Source organism: Castor canadensis, chromosome 8 (assembly GCF_047511655.1).
Source record: "Castor canadensis chromosome 8, mCasCan1.hap1v2, whole genome shotgun sequence".
Taxonomy (NCBI): domain Eukaryota; kingdom Metazoa; phylum Chordata; class Mammalia; order Rodentia; family Castoridae; genus Castor; species Castor canadensis.
In genome coordinates, this window is record NC_133393.1 from 111,070,572 (window position 1) to 111,090,059 (window position 19,488).

Consider the following 19,488-nt stretch of genomic DNA (forward strand, 5'->3'; position numbering starts at 1 on the left):
CTTCAGTTGTTTGGGATATTACCAAACCTTGGTTGCTTTTCTGTGACCAGCCCCCATGTCCTCTTGTTACAATAATCCTGACTCTCACTTGGAAATATGCCTTTCACTTACTCTGAGTCCCGTCATTTGGATGAATCTCACTTTACCCTCTGGGATCCAGGGAAGTGGTACATATGATCTAAGCCTCACCATTGGTCTACTTAATCTGACTGGCAACAATTAGTTCATGGATAGACAATTTGGCAAATTCCTTCAACAAGAGGAAGCACCAAGAGCTTGCTCAAAATTCTTGGGAAGAGTTATTCTTTTGCTGCTACTATTTTCAAGTAGTATAGTATTAATTTAGAGCTGCCAATGGTGATCTTTGTCAGAACATAGATGGAGCCTGTCTTAAGATTAGTTCAAAAGAAAAAAGCTGACCCAAAATAATGGGGAAAGATTCCTTGGTACATCATACATAATAACACCTTTTTCTTTGTAGTTGAGTGAACCAATAAATTCCCATTTGTGTTTTGACTCAGTTTGAGTTGAGTTACTGTCTTTTGGTACTGGGAATCCTGAAAGGCATATGTCCCCCACTGGTAAGTCCCCATATCTCTTTTATTTTACCTTTTCAGAAAAGATACCACATTCTATCATATTTTACCCTCTCCTTCAAAGTTTTAAGTTCTGCTAAGATAAAAATGCCTTACTTTTGGTATCTTTTTGGGGCCTTAGCACAGTGCCTAATACTTAATAAATTTTGAAAGATTGGATGGACAAAATAGATTCTATATCACCCAGGGGACTGGCTGAGAAAGGTGAAGACATGGCTCCTTTCCTTAAGGAGTTTATAAATTACTATTAACTATTCCCAGATGGAAGTATATTCATCCCAATTCATCAGCTCTGACTATGAATTTGAGGAGCCACTAATTATGTGCTTCTATTGGATAGTTCTACAAATAGGTCTTCTATAAATGATACTAACCCATTCACCCTTATATTTTTTCCATCACTTTATCTTTTCGGGGTTGGCTTTCCTGCTTCACTGAACTCTCTCCAAATATCTTTCCATCACTTGATATTAATTCATCAGTATGAGAGGAGGGCTTCAGAGGAAGGGAGAGTGAAAGGGCAGGGAGGGGAGAAGATGGAGGAAAGTGAAACCACATGAAATGGGCACAGTCCCAAAAACATTTTTGAAGTCTCTGGTGAAACTTTTTTTGGCATCAGTACATAACAATAGCACATCATTTTCATTAACTTGAACAAACAAAACCAAACAGAGATTAAAAACCAGTACAGATGTGATATAACTTTCCACTCCTAGCCTGTACCAGGAGGCTGTATGGAGCCACTTCCCTTAACAACGCAGGGTATGTTCTTTCAGTCTGTCCCAGGACAAATAACACATGGCACCAGGATACAGCCACAAATTCATAAGTCTGGATAGGATCACTTGTTCTCATTCTGCTCCTCCCCACCATGCTCCTTCTAAATGATTGATGTGATCTTGGCATTCTCTCTTTCACCTCTCACCTTTTTGTTCCCTTTGTTGCTGAACTTCATGGTGCACCTTATACCTGGAAATATCTTGTTCCTTTAGTGCCAAACAACTTTCTCTCCATCCTCTCCTATCAAGCCCTTCCTTTAGCTGAGCCATCCAAGGCTGATCTCATTGCAAACCATCTTTGTACAACCTGAGTAGCTTTATTGTTGTCTCATGAATCATGACCATCTGAATTCTATTTCCATTTCCTTGGAGGGAATCCCTGTCTGGTGTGTGTTCTGCACAGCCCCACACAAAGAAATGTCATTCAATAAATAGTGAATTGTGATGATAACAGTACCATGAATATACACTCCAGAAATATTTCCCAAAGACTTAATGACTGTTAGACCCTTGGTCCAGGGATTGAATTTATCTGACCACATGGACTTTGATCTAAGGGTATTTCACATGCTGTGTATCAGTAGTTTCCCAACTGTCAAAAGTAGCACATAGCTTTACAGGGTCCCAGGAACCAATGAATGAACACAGTAACAAAATAGTTGCAAGGTGCTTTAAAAATATTGTTTCCCTGGTGTGGTCTATGAGATCCAAGAGACTGTTGCTCCACACTTACATGGCAGAAGATCTTGAGGATACTCTACCAGAAGTTATGGGCTCTGACATCTGGCATGTAGGGCCCACGAACTTTGAAAGTGATCCTGATTTTTTTAGACCTATTTTTGAAATAAGAGTAATCTGTCCTTCCTCATTTATAGTATTGAACGTGAATCAAGCAAGATAATAGATGTAGAAGAGCTATACCAGCAAGCAGCTTACACTTGATTGCATACTCACCATATGCCAAAAACTCTTGGTGAAGTCTTATATGAATTATCTAATTTAATCCTCACAATACCCCCCTGCCAAATTACCTACTGTTTTATATCTACTTTGCAGATGAAAAACTGAAGCCCAAATAAGGCAAATAGTTTTTCACAGCTAGTCAATGGAAGGCCAGTGATTGAGTCAGACATTTTTAATCTAGAGGCCACTCTGTGAGCTATAATCTAATCCAGAGCAGGATAAAGTAAAACAAATATAGAAATGTGGGGCATTATTTTAAAGCACTCTGGAAATAGGAGGTACCATTGTTAGAAAAAACAAATAGTACTGTAACTAAGTAATAATTCATAATAGCATAAATATAAGTCAATTCTCTCATCACCTTGTTTTAAAAAATACCTATTGGTATTATAATTATGTCTCAATAAGAGACAAGGTTGTGTCAGGTAATATCTCTCCCCTCACAGATTCAGTCTCACTGGTCTGCTCTGGAGGCCAAATAAACAACTAAATATTAGAACACTTTCTAAAATCTGTCCTAGAAATAATAGCTGTTATTTTAGATACTCATCAAAGGAAATAGGATGATATTGGGATTTGTGACATTTACATTACATGCCAGAGTTCTTTCTAATATTTTCCCTGGGTTAATTCAACTCAGGTTATAAGAATGAGTTCCTTCATTACAGAGACAATCTAATCAGGATTCCTTCAAAGTAAGATAAATATGCTCCATGAAAAGGGATTTCACCAGTCTTTCACTTGATAAGTACATGCCCTGGAATGTGGACCAGATCAGGTTCTTCCTTCTCACTTGGTCTCTCTGACTGTCACCATGCTGGGTGTGACTGTGGGATTTAAAGATACATATTTTTTTATGCAAAACCTTTAAATATAAGCCATTTCTTTTATCTGATGCCCATCAAAAAGAAATAGTGATCTTCCCCTTACCTGGAATGTGTGAGCGGGAAACTTGATTATTGCTTGAATTATTATTAGTCTTCAATATAGCACCTTCTTAGGGAGTCCTCAAAGTATTTTATCTATGCACAATGGTCACATTACTCACTGATGCTGTATTATAATTACCAATTAAACCGAAGGATAAATCAAGCAATGAAAGAGGGTGCCTGTGATGGTGATGGTAGCTGTAATTCATACTTCCGAGGGGGTACCTAAAAATATTTTTGAGTTGGACAACTAAGGAAGAATACTCTTTTTGAGTAGATGACTTACCTATATCAAATGAATTCTAGGTTTTTCTCAGCCCTTTCTTTCATCACCTCTTATTTAAGAATAACCAACCACCAAATAATAATCTCTACTACATACATATGCTATAATAGACAAGATCACAGCATGAATAAGGCTCTTTGCTTTCAAGGAACTCAAGTTCTAAAAAAAAAAAAAGAGAGAGAGAGCGATAGAAACTAGACACAATGAACAAAATCCATCATCTCAACTTCTGATAAATGTAACCAAGAAAATAAAACAGAACATTTCATCAATTTCAAAATGTAATTATTTTTCACACTTCACCATTTCTGAGACCTGGAATCATCTTTTGATCTAATGGCAACTTTTATCTGACTTCAAATGAAAGCACATTTTCCCTTTCTTTTCAGTACAAAATAATGGTGCATCTTACAACTGATGAGAATTTCAATTCAATAAAAGTGATACAAAATGTAGGAGACACAAGTTACTGTCTCTTCACATTTCCATTTTTGGCATCTATGATCATGTGACAAATTAATAATTTGACTAGTTCAGAACTAAATAGCTGAGGTATATCAAATAGCATAGGTAGTAAAAAACACATATATTAGTAGGATGAAAGGGAAACTCATCTCAAATTTTTTTGAAAATTTTTACTTTATTTGGTCTAATTTATTTTAGTTGTTAATGTGTTCCTTTCCAACTTAAGCTAGATTTCCATTAATTTAATTTTTCCTAAAAATTTCCACATTCTCTTACACACATACACACACACACAAATTGCTCTAGCCAGAAGATTGCCTTTCCTTATGCTTTTTCCTTTTGTCTTTAACCATTTCTCTTCATCTTTTGGTTTATGCCTTTAAGAAAAGTCTCTACCCCGCTTTTTCTCTTTTCACTCACTTCATTTAGGTGGAGGTTGCCTCATTCAGCCTTTCCTGAGTATATATCTCTCCCTCCCCTCGCAGATTTGCACACAAATCTTACCATCTATCATTTCAATCTGCTTTAGCTTCATCCCTGCTCTTTGACTTCCTTCTCCACTACCTGTATTTTCTGAGACTCACACTCCCTGACCTTGCTTTTCTGGAGTTCTGCCATGTGCTTCCTTACAGTTTTGGGCTTCGGATATGTCAGCACATTCTGGGCCTTTGCATTTTCCTTCAAATTTTAATCACATTTTATTTTCAGCAACTGAAGTTTTGGCTAGAGGAAACTTTTTTCCCCTATTATCCTAATATTTCCATGTAGAAATCTCTACTCTCGGGAAGGAATGACATTGAAGTAACTGTCTAGCCTTCTATCTCTTCCTCCCATCCCCTCTTAAGAAAAGTAATTATCTAACTGGCAAATCTGGGAGCAAGTACTGAGCAGTCTCAGCTCTGCACCTCTGTCTTTTTTCTGAATGTCTCTGAGTAAGGGGTATCTGCTGGTCTGTTAGTAGGATCCTACTGCACTTGTGACCTGTACTTAAGTATGTTCAGTTGAGCACTGGGAGTCCATATAGATGCTATTGTAAGCTCTATCCACCAATTTGCCTTCACCAATGTTGCTGGTATTTTAATGCCTAACACCTGAAATTTATCTTTCAATTGGCCCAGAAATAGAGCATATTAAAAACATGCTCTATGTGTTTGGTTTTTTTTTTTTAATTCTTGGTTTGTTTGTTTGCTTTAGGTCTTCAAAAATTCCCTTGTTCCTGGCAAAAGATATAAAAAACAAATGGCATAATCAGAAGATGGGTTTTCGTAAAATATCTAGGTGTCTAAAAGTGAAAGTGGCTGCCTGAGTGTGTAGTGGGCCCCCATTTCTATAGATATACATATAGATCACAGGGAAAGGGTGAGGTAAAATCTATTACACAATGTTTATGGGCATTTTTTCCTTTTGATCCTTCAACTGCCCTTTGAGTCAGATGTCATTAGAGTGCTTTCATTGTCAAAAAAGTAGAAGCTTAGAAAGCTTGAGGAGCTACCTTTAGCAATACAGATGATAAGATAATCAGATTGTCGTGGGCTGCCACGGCAAAATGCCATAGGTTGAGCTAAGAAGTTTAAATAGCTGAATTTTTATTCTTTTATATTTATTTATTTTGTAGTTTGGAGGCTAGATACCAAAATCAAGGTTAAAGTCAATTTGATTTCTGGTGAGGGCTCTCCTTCCAGTTTACAGATCTCCACTTTCTTCCTGTGTTCTCAAACGGCCTTTTCTCATAGTGAGTATCCTGGGTGGTAACAGGAGGGGAGGAAGGAGGCAAGCTCTCTTCCTCTTAAAGGGCTTCTCTTAAAGACACTAATCCGATTGGACCAAGTTTCACCCTTATTACCTAGTTTAACCTTAAATACTTCTCTAAAAGTCTCATCTCCAAAAACTTCTGATATTGTGGGTTAGATTCACATATGAATTTGTGGGTGAAGACACAAGCATTCAGTCTGTAATAAAGATTAAACTAAAATCTATCAGAATCTAAAATTCATACGTCTTCTTTATGAGATAGTTACTTACTTACCCATGCAATTAACTTACATGCATAACAAAGCTTAAATAAATAAAAATTACACTCCAGGCAGAGGAATGAAGAAGGTTCCCACAGCCGAGCTAGGAGTGGGGATTGAAACTGTGTGGTCTAAGGAGGTTCTGGAATGGTGCCCAGGGTTCTAAACATATCCAGGGAATAGAATCTATACATAGCAGGGAGCCTGAAAAATTTTTATCTGCTATCCCAAATATTCATTATCCATGTAACATTAGAAGTACTAAATCAAGGTACCAGAAAAAAACATAGTCTGAAAACATTGACCATTTTAGAGCTTTTAGCAATGTAAAAATTGTTCCCCTGCATTACCTTCCCATGCTAGACATCCACTGAAAAGGAACTATGAGCAAAATTATAGTACACAGAGAGCACAGAGTTGCAGGAGGTCATCATTTCATAAAACATGTGGAAGAATTTATAGTCAAGGAACCACAAATTATAGAGGACTTTAAAAGGTGAATTTACAAAAAAAGTAGAATACATAAAAACATAGAAAAGACAAAAGAACAAGGAGGAAGGGATGAAAGAGAAGAGGGGAAGATGATTTAAGAAAAACAAAGGCCAATATTGCATATTCTCTCATATATGGAATCTAGTCTTTAAAAATGAGTAACAGGAATGTAAAACATGTCATGCTTGGGAATGGGTATCAGTATGAGGGGGAAGGAGAAAGCAAAAAGGAGGAGTGAATATGGTCAAAATAATTTATACGTATGTATGAAAGTAGAACTCTGAAACCTGTTGAAATCATTTAAGAAGGGGAGAGGGCCATATGCGGACATTAGATCAAGGACAAACACAACAAGGAGATTGGACTTTGAGCACATGATAAAAGCGAGAGCACACAAGGGAGGTGTGAGGATAGGTAAGACACCTAAAAAATTAGCTAGCATTTGTTGCCCTCAACGCAGAGAAACTAAAGCAGATACCTTAAAAGCAACTGAGGCCAATAGGAGAAGGGGACCAGGAACTAGAGAAAAGGTTAGATCAAAAAGAATTAACCTAGAAGGTAACACACACACATAGGAAATTAATGAGCGTCAACTCCCTATCCTTATCTCAACCAGCAAAAACCCTTTTCCTTCCTATTATTGCTTATACTCTCTCTTCAACAAAATTAGAGATAAGGGCAAAATAGTTTCTGCCGGGTATCGAGGGGGTGGGGGGAGAGGGAGGGGGTGGAGTGGGTGGTAAGGGAGGGGGTGGGGGCAGGGGGGAGAAATGACCCAAACATTGTATGCACATATGAATAATAAAATAATAAAAATTTAAAAAACACAGGGGAGAGGGAGATTAAGGGGAGGAATAGAGAATGTGAATTTGATCAAGATATATTGTATGCATGTGTGGAAATATAACAATGAAACCCCTTTGTACAATGAAAATCTGCTAATAAAAAAGAGGAGTAAAACTCAAAAAAAAGTAAAGAAAAACATAGTTGGAATTTTAGAAATTTAAAAAGTGCAATATAGTAGATAAGGCATTTTAAGATGAAAAGGACAGGGAAGAAATGGTTCTCAGGTATGCTCAAAGATTGTTCCAACCTCTGGTGTCTCTTTCTCTCAATTTCATAATAGGAAACTTCAAGGCCCGGACAACCGTCTATCTCACCAAGTGAGTTCACATATGCTGGTTCCAGTTGCCCAAGGACATTGTTATGTTGAATGGGCTATGGGAAATTTGTTCATCTGCTGACATGATAACTCATCCATATTTAATTCAATTTTGCTCCTTCTCTTGAAAACTGGTAATGCCTCTGAGCTTGAATGACTTAAGAGTTCTTTGACCTGTTTGTCAGAAAAATTCAGTAGTTTCCTGCAAGATGAGTACAAAAAATTTCCTCTGGAAAGAATAATTTCCAATACCCAGTGACTGTGTAGATTAATCTCAGAATACAAGAAACTGAACATAGGTGCTTTCCACATGTGACTCCTTCAAACAACCTTTTCTCATTTTTTAAACTGAATTGGTTAATAAGTAAACACTTGATTCCCCTCTTCCCTATTCCTTGTGAATTTTTACTGTAATGATTTTACTTGCAAATTCCCTCATCAAAAATGGGCAACTGAGCTTAATAGATCTTTCTCAAAAGAAGAAATTCAAATGGCAAAAAAAGCACATGAAAAAATGCTCACCATCTCTAGCCATAAAGGAAATGCAAATCAAAACCACACTAAGATTCTACCTCACCCTTGTTAGAATAGCCATCATCAAAAACACCACCAACAACAGGTGTTGGCGAGGATGTGGGGAAAAAGGAACCCTAATCCACTGCTGATGGCAATGCAAGCTGGTACAACCACTCTGGAAAAATACTTGGAGACTTCTTAAAAGTCTAAACATAGATCTGCCATATGATCCAGCAATCTCACTCTTGGGAATATACTCAAAGGAATGAAACACATGTTGCTCCAGAGACACCTGTATACCTATGTTTATTGCAGCGCTATTCACAATAGCAAAGTTATGGAAACAACCAAGATGCCCCACTATTGATGAATGGATCAAGAAAATGTGGTACTTGTACACAATGCAATTTTACTCAGCCATAAAGAAGAATGAAATCTTACCATTTGCAGGTAAATGGATGGAATTAGACAACATCATTCTGAGCGAGGTCAGCCAAGCTGAGAAGACCAAAAATCGTATGTTCTCCCTCATATGTGGACTTCAGATCTAGGGCAAATGTAGCAATGTGGTTGGACTGGGACCACGTGACAAGGGGAGAGCACATATGGGTGATATAGAAATAGGTACAAAACCCAAAACATGAAAGTGTTTGATGTCCCCATTCCAGAGGAGCTAAATACAGAAAACTTAAAGCAACAGAGGTTATCATGAGAAGGGGATCAGAAACCAGGGTAAAGATCAGTTAGAGATGAATCAACATGGATCATAACACGTGTACAAGAAAGCAATGTTAGGAATATTTCTGTTTAGTTATCCTTAACTCAACTAGCAAAAACATTTTGTCTTCCTTATTATGCTTGTGTCTTTTCTTCAACAAAAGTAGTGATAAAGGCAGAACAGGACCTGCCTGGAACTGAGGGGGGAAGAGGGGAAAGTGTGGGAGAGAGGGCAGGAGGGAGAAATGACCCAAACAATGTATGCACATGTGAATAAATGAATAATAATAAAAAAGTGCATTTGTTTCATATTTGCATTTTTATGTTAAAGCAACATTAAAGTGGAGCTACTAAAGAACACTGATGAACCAGTCGATAGAAATTTGAAGGCTATTTAGAAATATCTTTCTTGTCTGAGAGGGGAGAAAGATAAAAACTGATGTGGAGATATTAGTACAGACCAAACATTCATTAACAAAAGGTCATTGTGGGAGTAAATAAAATTGTACTGAAACTTGGAGTGAGGGCTTTTCCCCCAGCTGAAATAAACTCACTTGTAGGTGTGTTTGTTCATTGTTGGTAGTTTCTTTCTATTAAGGAATCCTGATTATTGAAAACCCATTTTGCAGTAAGTTTTATTTCAAAACTTCCCCCCTACTTTCTGTGGTTTAGTAATTTAGATAGATCTGGAAACATTCAAGGAGACTACAAATTCTACCTATTCATCTCTCCCCCCAGAACAGATGCTAGCATAGGTCTATATAAATCCAGGATCTACATAAACTAATAATCAGGGAGTTTTGAGATATAGCTGAAAATGTAGTCAGGAATTATACCCCTAAAAATTCTACCATTTTTTTAGGGGGGAAGTACTAGGGATTTGAACTCAGGGCCTCATACTTAATAGGCAAACGCTCTATCACTTGAGCCATGCCCCCAGCCCTGAAAATTCTAAAATGCCAATATTTTTAGTAGTGTTTTAAATATGTTAGCATTCTGGAAAATTTTATGTAACAAGTTCCATTTGACTCTTGTAAAGCTGAAGTTTTTCCTGATTGTCTTTAAGTCTAAATGTCTACAACTTCTCTATCTGGAGAGGAACGGATGGAAGTGGTATCATTCACCAACCTGTTCACTCAATGCATTTGTTTCTGAGGAAGACAGGATGGATTTCTTTGAAATCTTACAACCCTGGATACCAATCTCACGTCACACTGGGTACCATTTCTCTGACTTCCCAGATTCAGACTTTAGGTGTAGTGAAAGGATCATTTATTTCTTTTCATTTTTTTATGATCCTCCTTTATAGATGAAAAATGAGGCTCGAAAGAAACCACCCAGATATGTTTTCATGGAGAGGATTAAAATGGAATTAAGTCTTGACCCATGAATAGAATAGAAAAAAAACGATGTGCCAATAGTGTACATTATAAGCCAGAATCCAAAAATAAAACCCTAGAAAGAGTGTTGGGAACATTAGACCACCGTTCTTGGCACAAAAAGATCATCTTTAAGAAGGAATCTCTGTATTTAGTAAGATTTACTTTGAGAGCTGAGTTTCATTTTTAATAAGCACTCAGTTTTATTTATTCTAATCAGCCTGTGATTTAAGAGTCATACTTTAAGAAAGAAATAATTAATGAAAGGATGAAGTAAGAATGGAAATATAGATTTTGCTGGTTCTGAAACATCTGGCTAAGCAATTTGGAATTAATCCTAAAGATGGAGTGAAATCAACTAAATGTTCTCGAGTTTATAATAACATGAGTCAGGTATTCAATTTTGAACATGATAACTCTGCAATGGTACCTCAATGCTTCAGAGATAATACTGTCTGAAATGTTTTAAGCACAAAGAGAAGACCTAAAGTTAGTATTTTCTCTGGACTATGGTCTGCAATTGTGTGATTAGCTCAAAGTTTATGTCTACAAAACGCCTAAAACTTAATTTAAAATCATCTGAATAGATCTCCATGCTATGAACACTATAGATGGGAGAGATGATTCAAAAGGTAAGTTTCAAGTAAACTATTCCTTCATAATTTTCCATTTCTTCTTTTCACTTTTACTTTGTCTAGTTTGAAGAGGGAGGTCTTTATCCAGCATAGGTAGTAACAATCTTTGGATTCATCTTGTGTCGATAGCCTTTATGTCCAAAGATTGTAATTCATACCTGAGATAAACATGAACCATGATCAGAAGAGGTAAGCCATTCTACCAGCCCTAGAAGTAATTATATTGTTTCCACAATCCACTCATGAAATCAATCTCATAACTTAAAGTTCACTTTATAAAAAGTTATGGAAAATATGTCAAGAAAAATATTTTATTAAGTACTCAAATGAAAACAATGCTGTGATATTTACTTCTTTGCTTATAAAAATTTATAAGAGATGTTGCTTCAGATATGATAGGAGAACCTAAAATACATGACAACTGACTTACTCATATCACTTTTGGTCATTTTAGCCTGAGTTAAATCATACAAAGCACCTACTGATCTCTTCTATATGATGTTCTTTGTTAATTTGGACCTCACTCTTCATTTCTTGATTTATTTTCTTTCTTTAATAAGTCCCAGAACAGCAATGCTGGGTCATGTGCCTTGATCTTAAATTAATGATCATCACAGGTCAAAAGTCCATAGAAGAAATAAAAGCAATGTTTGCTGATGAAGTCACATGATTTGATGAAATCCATAAAGAACAGCTGGTCTAGTCAAACCAACCAAATTTCCTTTCCTATGAGTGACCCTGTTTTTATCCTATGGTATTTACGGTGGTTTAAGTTTTGTGCTTTAGTGTGTGTTTATAAAGTTTCCTATGTAAACATAAGATTTTGGAGAAATTAACTTAATAAGGTATTGATTATGTATGGTTTGTCAGGGAATTCTAGACTGAGATGAAAACCTTTGTTCCTTCATTATTTGTTTTTATGTCTTCTTATTTGCCTTTTACTATCAAGTTAAAATATCTTTTTTATTTTGGCCTTCCCAAAAATCAGTAAAAACTGCTCTGGTATACAAGAAAGAAAAGGAGACTAAGAGTAAAGCCAGATGCACTAAGATTGAGCACATGCACGGTCTTATTTCCACAGAATATACTTTTCTTAACATTTCAAAGTCTGCATCATTCAATCTCACACAGACATTGGTCCTCTATATTTGAAGATGACATTCCTTTGGCAGATAAGAAAGTAACTGACAGAGGCTTCTACAGTATTTTATCCAATGCCAAATTGATGAATGTTGTACAATTTGTAAAAGTATTTTGGAAGAAAGCCCAACTGGATGCCAAGATTTCATCCCACTTAACTCTTCAACTCTTTGCAGTCACAGCACTTAATATAGTGTTAATAAAAAAAAAAAACCTTTCTAAAGGCGAAGAATTTGTATTTTTCTTTGAGAAAGAGAAAAATACAAACTCAATCTGTCTGCAGAGTATCTAGAAGTATCCAGACATGAGTCATATGATCTTTCTTTCTTGTTTTTTAATTATTACTTTTAATTTTTTATTAGCATAATTTTTTCCTTAAAATGATTTAAACTTGTGGATACTTGCACCTGGGAATTATTTTCTCACTAATCATCTTGAAAAAACTGTGAAGTTGGTATTACCAACTCACCCACAAACTCTGAACTGAAGTGGCATTTTGCACATAATGCAAGTCTTTCCTTAATTCAAAACCTCCAAGCAGGGGCTGGAAATAGGCCAACACATCTGCTACATATCCCTGTATATATCATCACCATCTAAATAGAGATGCATTTTGAAACTTGAACGTTTTAAAATATTTTTTCTTCACTTCTTTAGAGAATTTAAAATTGTTTCCTTGTTATTTCCAGACTGCCAAACTGCAGCATTCATACATTTTGATTTTTCTGTAGTATTTGTAAATAAAATGTCAGGACAAACATCTATGTATTTCTGCACTTTATTTCATGTAGTATGAGACATTAGAATTTTATTTATTTATTTATTTATTTATTATTATTTTTTTCATTTTTCTTTTATTATTCATATGTGCATACAAGGCTTGGTTCATTTCTCCCCCCTGCCCCCACCCCCTCCCTTACCACCCACTCCACCCCCTCCCGCTCCCCCCCCCCTCAATACCCAGCAGAAACTATTTTGCCCTTATTTCTAATTTTGTTGTAGAGAGAGTATAAGCAATAATAGGAAGGAACAAGGGGTTTTGCTGGTTGAGATAAGGATAGCTATACAGGGCATTGACTCACATTGATTTCCTGTGAGTGTGTGTTACCTTCTAGGTTAATTCTTTTTGCTCTAACCTTTTCTCTAGTACCTGGTCCCCTTTTCCTATTGGCCTCAGTTGCTTTTAAGGTATCTGCTTTAGTTTCTCTGCGTTAAGGGCAACAAATGCTAGCTAGTTTTTTAGGTGTCTTACCTATCCTCACCCCTCCTTTGTGTGCTCTCGCTTTTATCATGTGCTCATAGTCCAATCCCCTTGTTGTGTTTGCCCTTGATCTAATGTCCACATATGAGGGAGAACATACGATTTTTGGTCTTTTGGGCCAGGCTAACCTCACTCAGAATGATGTTCTCCAATTCCATCCATTTACCAGCGAATGATAACATTTCGTTCTTCTTCATGGCTGCATAAAATTCCATTGTGTATAGATACCACATTTTCTTAATCCATTCGTCAGTGCTGGGGCATCTTGGCTGTTTCCATAACTTGGCTATTGTGAATAGTGCCGCAATAAACATGGATGTGCAGGTGCCTCTGGAGTAACAGTCTTTTGGGTATATCCCCAAGAGTGGTATTGCTGGATCAAATGGTAGATCAATGTCTAGCTTCTTAAGTAGCCTCCAAATTTTTTTCCAGAGTGGTTGTACTAGTCTACATTCCCACCAACAGTGTAAGAGGGTTCCTTTTTCCCCGCATCCTCGCCAACACCTGTTGTTGGTGGTGTTGCTGATGATGGCTATTCTAACAGGGGTGAGGTGGAATCTTAGCATGGTTTTAATTTGCATTTCCTTTATTGCTAGAGATGGTGAGCATTTTTTCATGTGTAAAACATCTATGTATTTCTGCACTTTATTTCATGTAGTATGAGACATTAGAATTTTATAGAAATCATTACTTTTAAAATGCTGTGTTAGGATGAAAATACCTCTAAACTATAAAGTCAATCATTTGGATTCTCTTTACACCAAGGATTTCTTTTATTTTTTTCATTCTTTGTGGATTCCAGGGACTATCTCCTCTCCCCAGTGCACAAGAGATTAAATATTTGTGCATACCTCTGAAGTATCAAAGAGTATCTTTTCCTACAGATCAATAGAATAAAGATAGACAATTCAGCAGAAAAATGGACAACAGACATGAACAGATATTTCACAAAAGATTTCCAAATGGCTGATAACCATAAACATGATAAAGTTCTTATTTTATCCGTTAGGGAAAAATGTGTGAATTAAAGCCATAATGAAATGCCAGTAAGGCTAAAATAAGAAAGACAGACAATACAAGCACTGTAATAATGTGGAACAACCAGAATGTTCCCATCACTGGTGGGGGGTAAATAGGTAAAGTCACTTTACAAACCAGTCTGGCAGTTTCCTAAAACTAAGTATGTACAATGGGTATAACCTAACAACTTCTTACCTAGGCAAATGGCTAACAGAAATGCCTACATATGTTCACAAAATGATAGCTACTAGAATATTCTTAAAAGTATTAGTTTTAATAGTCAAAAACTGGAAACTATCCAGACATTTGTGATCTTACAATGGAATTCTATTGGTAATGGAATGACAATCTTCAACTACATGCCATGGCATGGATAAACCTCACAATGAACACTGTATGATTTCATTTATATTAAGCATTGTGTTTGGCAAAATTGCCTATGATAGTAGATGTTAGTGCAGTGGTTACCCTTGGAGGATCGCGGCTGAAGAGAAACACCAGGGGGTTGTAGGTTCCAGTAATGTACTATTTCTTTTTCTAGGTGTTGCTTCAATAACCTGTATGTCTATGGCTTGTGAAAAATTTTTTGGTGCAGGAAGTTTGAGTCAGGGTCTCACTATGTAGGCCAGGCTGGCCCCAAACTTGTAATCCTTCTGCATCTGCCTCCCTAGTGCTGGGATTACAGGCATGCACCACCACACTCAGTTTACTTGTTCACTTTTTGTATGTTATATGTTAATAACTCTTTTTAAGTGCACAGACTACTTTTTCCATCATGTCTTGTCTAGGAATTTAACCTGGAAAGATTATAATAAAGCACAAATATATACCTAAAAAGATGTTTGCCATGACATTAATTTTAATTTTAAAATAGAGAAAAGATATGATCCAGCAATACCACTCTTGGGGATATACCCAAAAGAATGTGACAATCATTCTGAGTGAGGTTAGCCTGGCCTAAAAGACCAAAAATTGCATGTTCTCCCTCATATGTGGACATTAGATCAAGGGCAAACACAACAAGGGGATTGGACTTTGACCACATGATAAAGTGAGAGCACACAAGGGAGGGATGAAGATAGGCAAGGCACCTAAAAAACTAGTAGAATTTGTTGCCCTCAACGCAGAGAAACTAAAGCAGATACTTTAAAGCAACTGAAGCCAGTAGGAGAAGGGGACCAGGAACTAGAGAAAAGGTTAGTTTGAGAAGAATTAACTTAGAAGGTAACACACATATACAGGAAATCAATGCATGTCAACTCCCTGTATAGCTATTCTAATCTCAACTAGCAAAAACCCTTGTTCCTTCCTATTATTGCTTATACTCTCTTTTCAACAAAATTAGAGATAAGGGCAGAATAGTTTCTGCCTGGTAGCGAGGGGTAAGGGAGGCAAGGGGGGGTAAAAGGGGAGGGGAAGGGAGGAGAAATGACCCAAACATTGTATGCACATATGAATAAAATAAAAATTAAAAATAAATAAATAAATAAAAATAGGGAAAAAGTTAAAAGTGTAGGAATTTTACTTTAAATTTTCATATATTCAAAGATGAAATGCTGTTTAGCTATTTGAAGTAAATATTTTTCCTGTGTAAATTTTATTTATATATTTTGAGATATTAATAAATTTAAAAGTTTGTTTATAAAAGAATATGCTTAATATGTTTCAATCATGGGTATCATATTGACTTCCTTGCTTACTCCAGGACTACTCCCATTTTTATTCTCTGTAATAGATAGTCCCCAGAGCTATGAAATATAAAACCTGATTAAGTGTATGTGACTACCCTTCCAAGAACCTACCAATTCTTTTTTATTGTATTTTTTCTGACTAGTGGGATTATAGACACTGTTATTTTCCTTTTTGTAAATTTTCAGAACTTTCCAAAATTTCTATACTGAAACGTGTTGCCTTTAAAAAAATAAGTAAGAACACTTACTTCAACTGTTATGCAAGAAAGCTATAAAATTACAATTTTGTATCATCAACTACATTTGGTATTTGTCAAAAACCAGGAAAGAAATTTTAATTTCTATTTCCTGGAACCTATGATCAATCAACAGAAGTTTACAATAATGCAGTAGGCAAAATTCACCTATAATAAAACATAGGTAAATGGATATTGGAACTAGAAATCACTCCCTACAAACACACTTTTACAAATCTCTTTTTTTCTGTTGGAAGTCTCTACATTCTTGAATGCTTGATTGCTGTTCCAAAGGCTTCATGAAGAACTCCAGGATCGTGCCAGTGAAATGAGATGTCTTTTCTTCCTGAGATTTCAGACTCACTTCTAATCAGTACAGCTTACTCAGTTCTTAGAAAATTCTTCCTAAGCTGCCTTCCTAGTTAGATGGGTAAGCTTTTTGAGAGCAGAAAGGCCAAAGTACCTTTCTATTTTGAGTAAGTCCATTGCCCTCTCCCAAGTGCTTTGTCTTACAAATAAAACATTTATTAGTGTTCAATAAATATAGGATTGACTTGTGAATCAGAATGAAAGCTTTCATGACTGCTGGACATTAAGGAGGAGAGCTCTAAGCTCAACAGGAAAGAAAGGATAAAAGAGATAATTAGGGCCAGTTCCTACCACTTCCCAAAAAAGTAAACATTTGATCTTGGGAGAACCAAGAATAGAATTCATCCATTTAAAAGTTTTCCATTCATTTTTCTTAGTATATATTAATTTTACAAAACAATGGATTTTATTATGATATTTTCATGCTTATATATAACAAATGTACTTTGGTCATACTCATCCCCTATTACTCTCTAGTCACTCCTCCCCCCTCTCACTGGTCCCCTTCTTCCCAAATAATCTCCCTCCGACGTTCATGTCTTTTTTTTTTTTTTTTAAATCTAGCTTCCTCATATGAGAGAAAACATGCAGTATCTGGTTTTTTCTGAGTCTGATTTTTATACTTAGCATGATGATCTCCATTCTGTTCCATGCATTGCCTATAAATAACATAATTTCATTCTTCTTTATGGTAATAAAACTCCATATCCTTAAAAGGAATACAAATTGGAAATGAAGTAATCAAGCTCTCCCTATTTGCAGATGACATGATTTTAAACCTTAAAAAACCCACTCAAAAAACTCCACCAAAAAAACTCCTAGATACCATAAACAACTTCAGCAAAGTAGCAGGATGCAAAATCAATTTGCAAAAATCAGTAGCCTTTCTATACACCAAAAATGAACAGCTTAAGAATGAATATAGGAAAATAATTCCATTTACAATAGTCTCAAAAAAATAAAATATTTTGTTAGAATGGCTATCAATCAAGGACACAAAAAACAACAAATGTTGGTGAGAATGTAGGGGAAAAAAGGAACTCTTATACACTGCTGGTGGGAATGTAAATTAGTAAACCACTATGGAAAACACTATGGAGGTTCCTCAAAAAAACAGAAATAGAGCTGCCATATGATCCAGTAAAACTACTCCTAGGGATATGCCCAAAGAAATATGTCAGATTGCAGCAAAGGCACCTGCCCACACATGTTTATTGCAGCATTATTCACAATAGCCAAGTTATGGAAACAGCCAAGATGCCCAACTACTGATGAATGGATTAAGAAAATGTGGTATTTGTATACAATGGAATTTTATTCAGGCACAAGAACGAAATTTTGTCATTTGCAGGTAAACGGATGGAACTGGAAAACATCATCTTAAGTGAAGCTAGCCGGGTTCAGAAGGCCGAAAGCCGCATGTTTTCTCTCATATATGGACTATAGACCTAATAGAAATACAGCAAAACTATGAAAAATAGGTTTGTTAAGGGGAGGTCACATATTGGAGGGAAAGGTAAAAGAAGGAAGTTAAGAAGATGAATATGGGTGCTGTACTCTCTAAACAAGAATGAATATAGAATTTTTAAGCCAGTGAAACCACCATAGAAAGGGACTAAGGTAGAAACAAAAAAATAAAGGTGATGAGCCAAATCAGGTTATAATACATATATACATGGAAGTGCCACAAGGAAACTCCCTGTGTAACTATGTTAAACAAGCAAAAATGTCATTTTTTACTTTTTTTTATATAAAATCTGAAAACAGGAGGGTAGAATAGGTCCTGCCTGGGGGAGTTGGTAATGGTGGGAGGTGGGAGGATATGGGGAAATGGTGCAGGAGGATGAATATGGTGAAAACACTGTGTACACATGTAAGTAAATGAAAAAATGATATCTGTTGAAACTATTTCAGGAATGGGGGAGGGGATGAAAGAGAACGATGGGGTGAATTCAAATTTTGTAAATGCCACAATGTACCCCCCCACTCAGCACAACAACAACAAAAAAGTGCAAAACCCCTCCATTTTTTTACCCATTTATCTGCTAATGGATATCTAGCCTGATTCCTAACTTGCCTGTGAGAATAGTTCTGCAATAATATGGCTGTGCTGGGATCTCTATTGTGTGCTGACTTGATCCCTTTGGTACATACTTAAGAGTAATATAGCTACTACTTTTCACACAGTTCGTTTCTTCCCATGGAACAGGAGGAACAGGAAGGCCTTGAGAGGGTTTGGGGAATATGTGGGGCATATAATGCAGCCCATAAACCCTATCACCTAGTCTGCAGGTGGCAGAGATAAAGGAGAGACTTCAACACGTGAGCAATTGATTATAGCTTTTCTTTCTGTGCTACTCTAGCTAGATTAATCATTGAGAGACAGTCCTGAAGAAGATCAAAGCTAAATTGTCAAGTGAAGCATTATTCAGGTCTGGGTGGAGTTACAAGTTTGCAAACTCTGGATATTGTGATTTTCTCCAATAAACTGTTTCTCTCAGGTGTTTGTCATAGCGATGAAATTCCTGGCTAACATAAAAGGTAAAGATAGAGTGGGGAGTCTGGGATGGTGTACAACAGAAGGCCAAGTCAACAGATCAGAGGGTTCCTTCACCTTAAATATGAGAATCTTCCAGTGCCTTCTGGACCTGACCCAGACTCCACCTTACCTGCTCTGTTTCTTTCAAGCTTCCTACATTTTGAGAGCCATTCATTTTCATGTCTGATATAAACTCAGCCACTGTGGGACATCTGAAAAAACAGAAAAGGTTTTCTAATTCTGATGACTGGGACCATAACCCTTGAACCTTACTATGATTGAAAAAAGGGTGGATTAATTT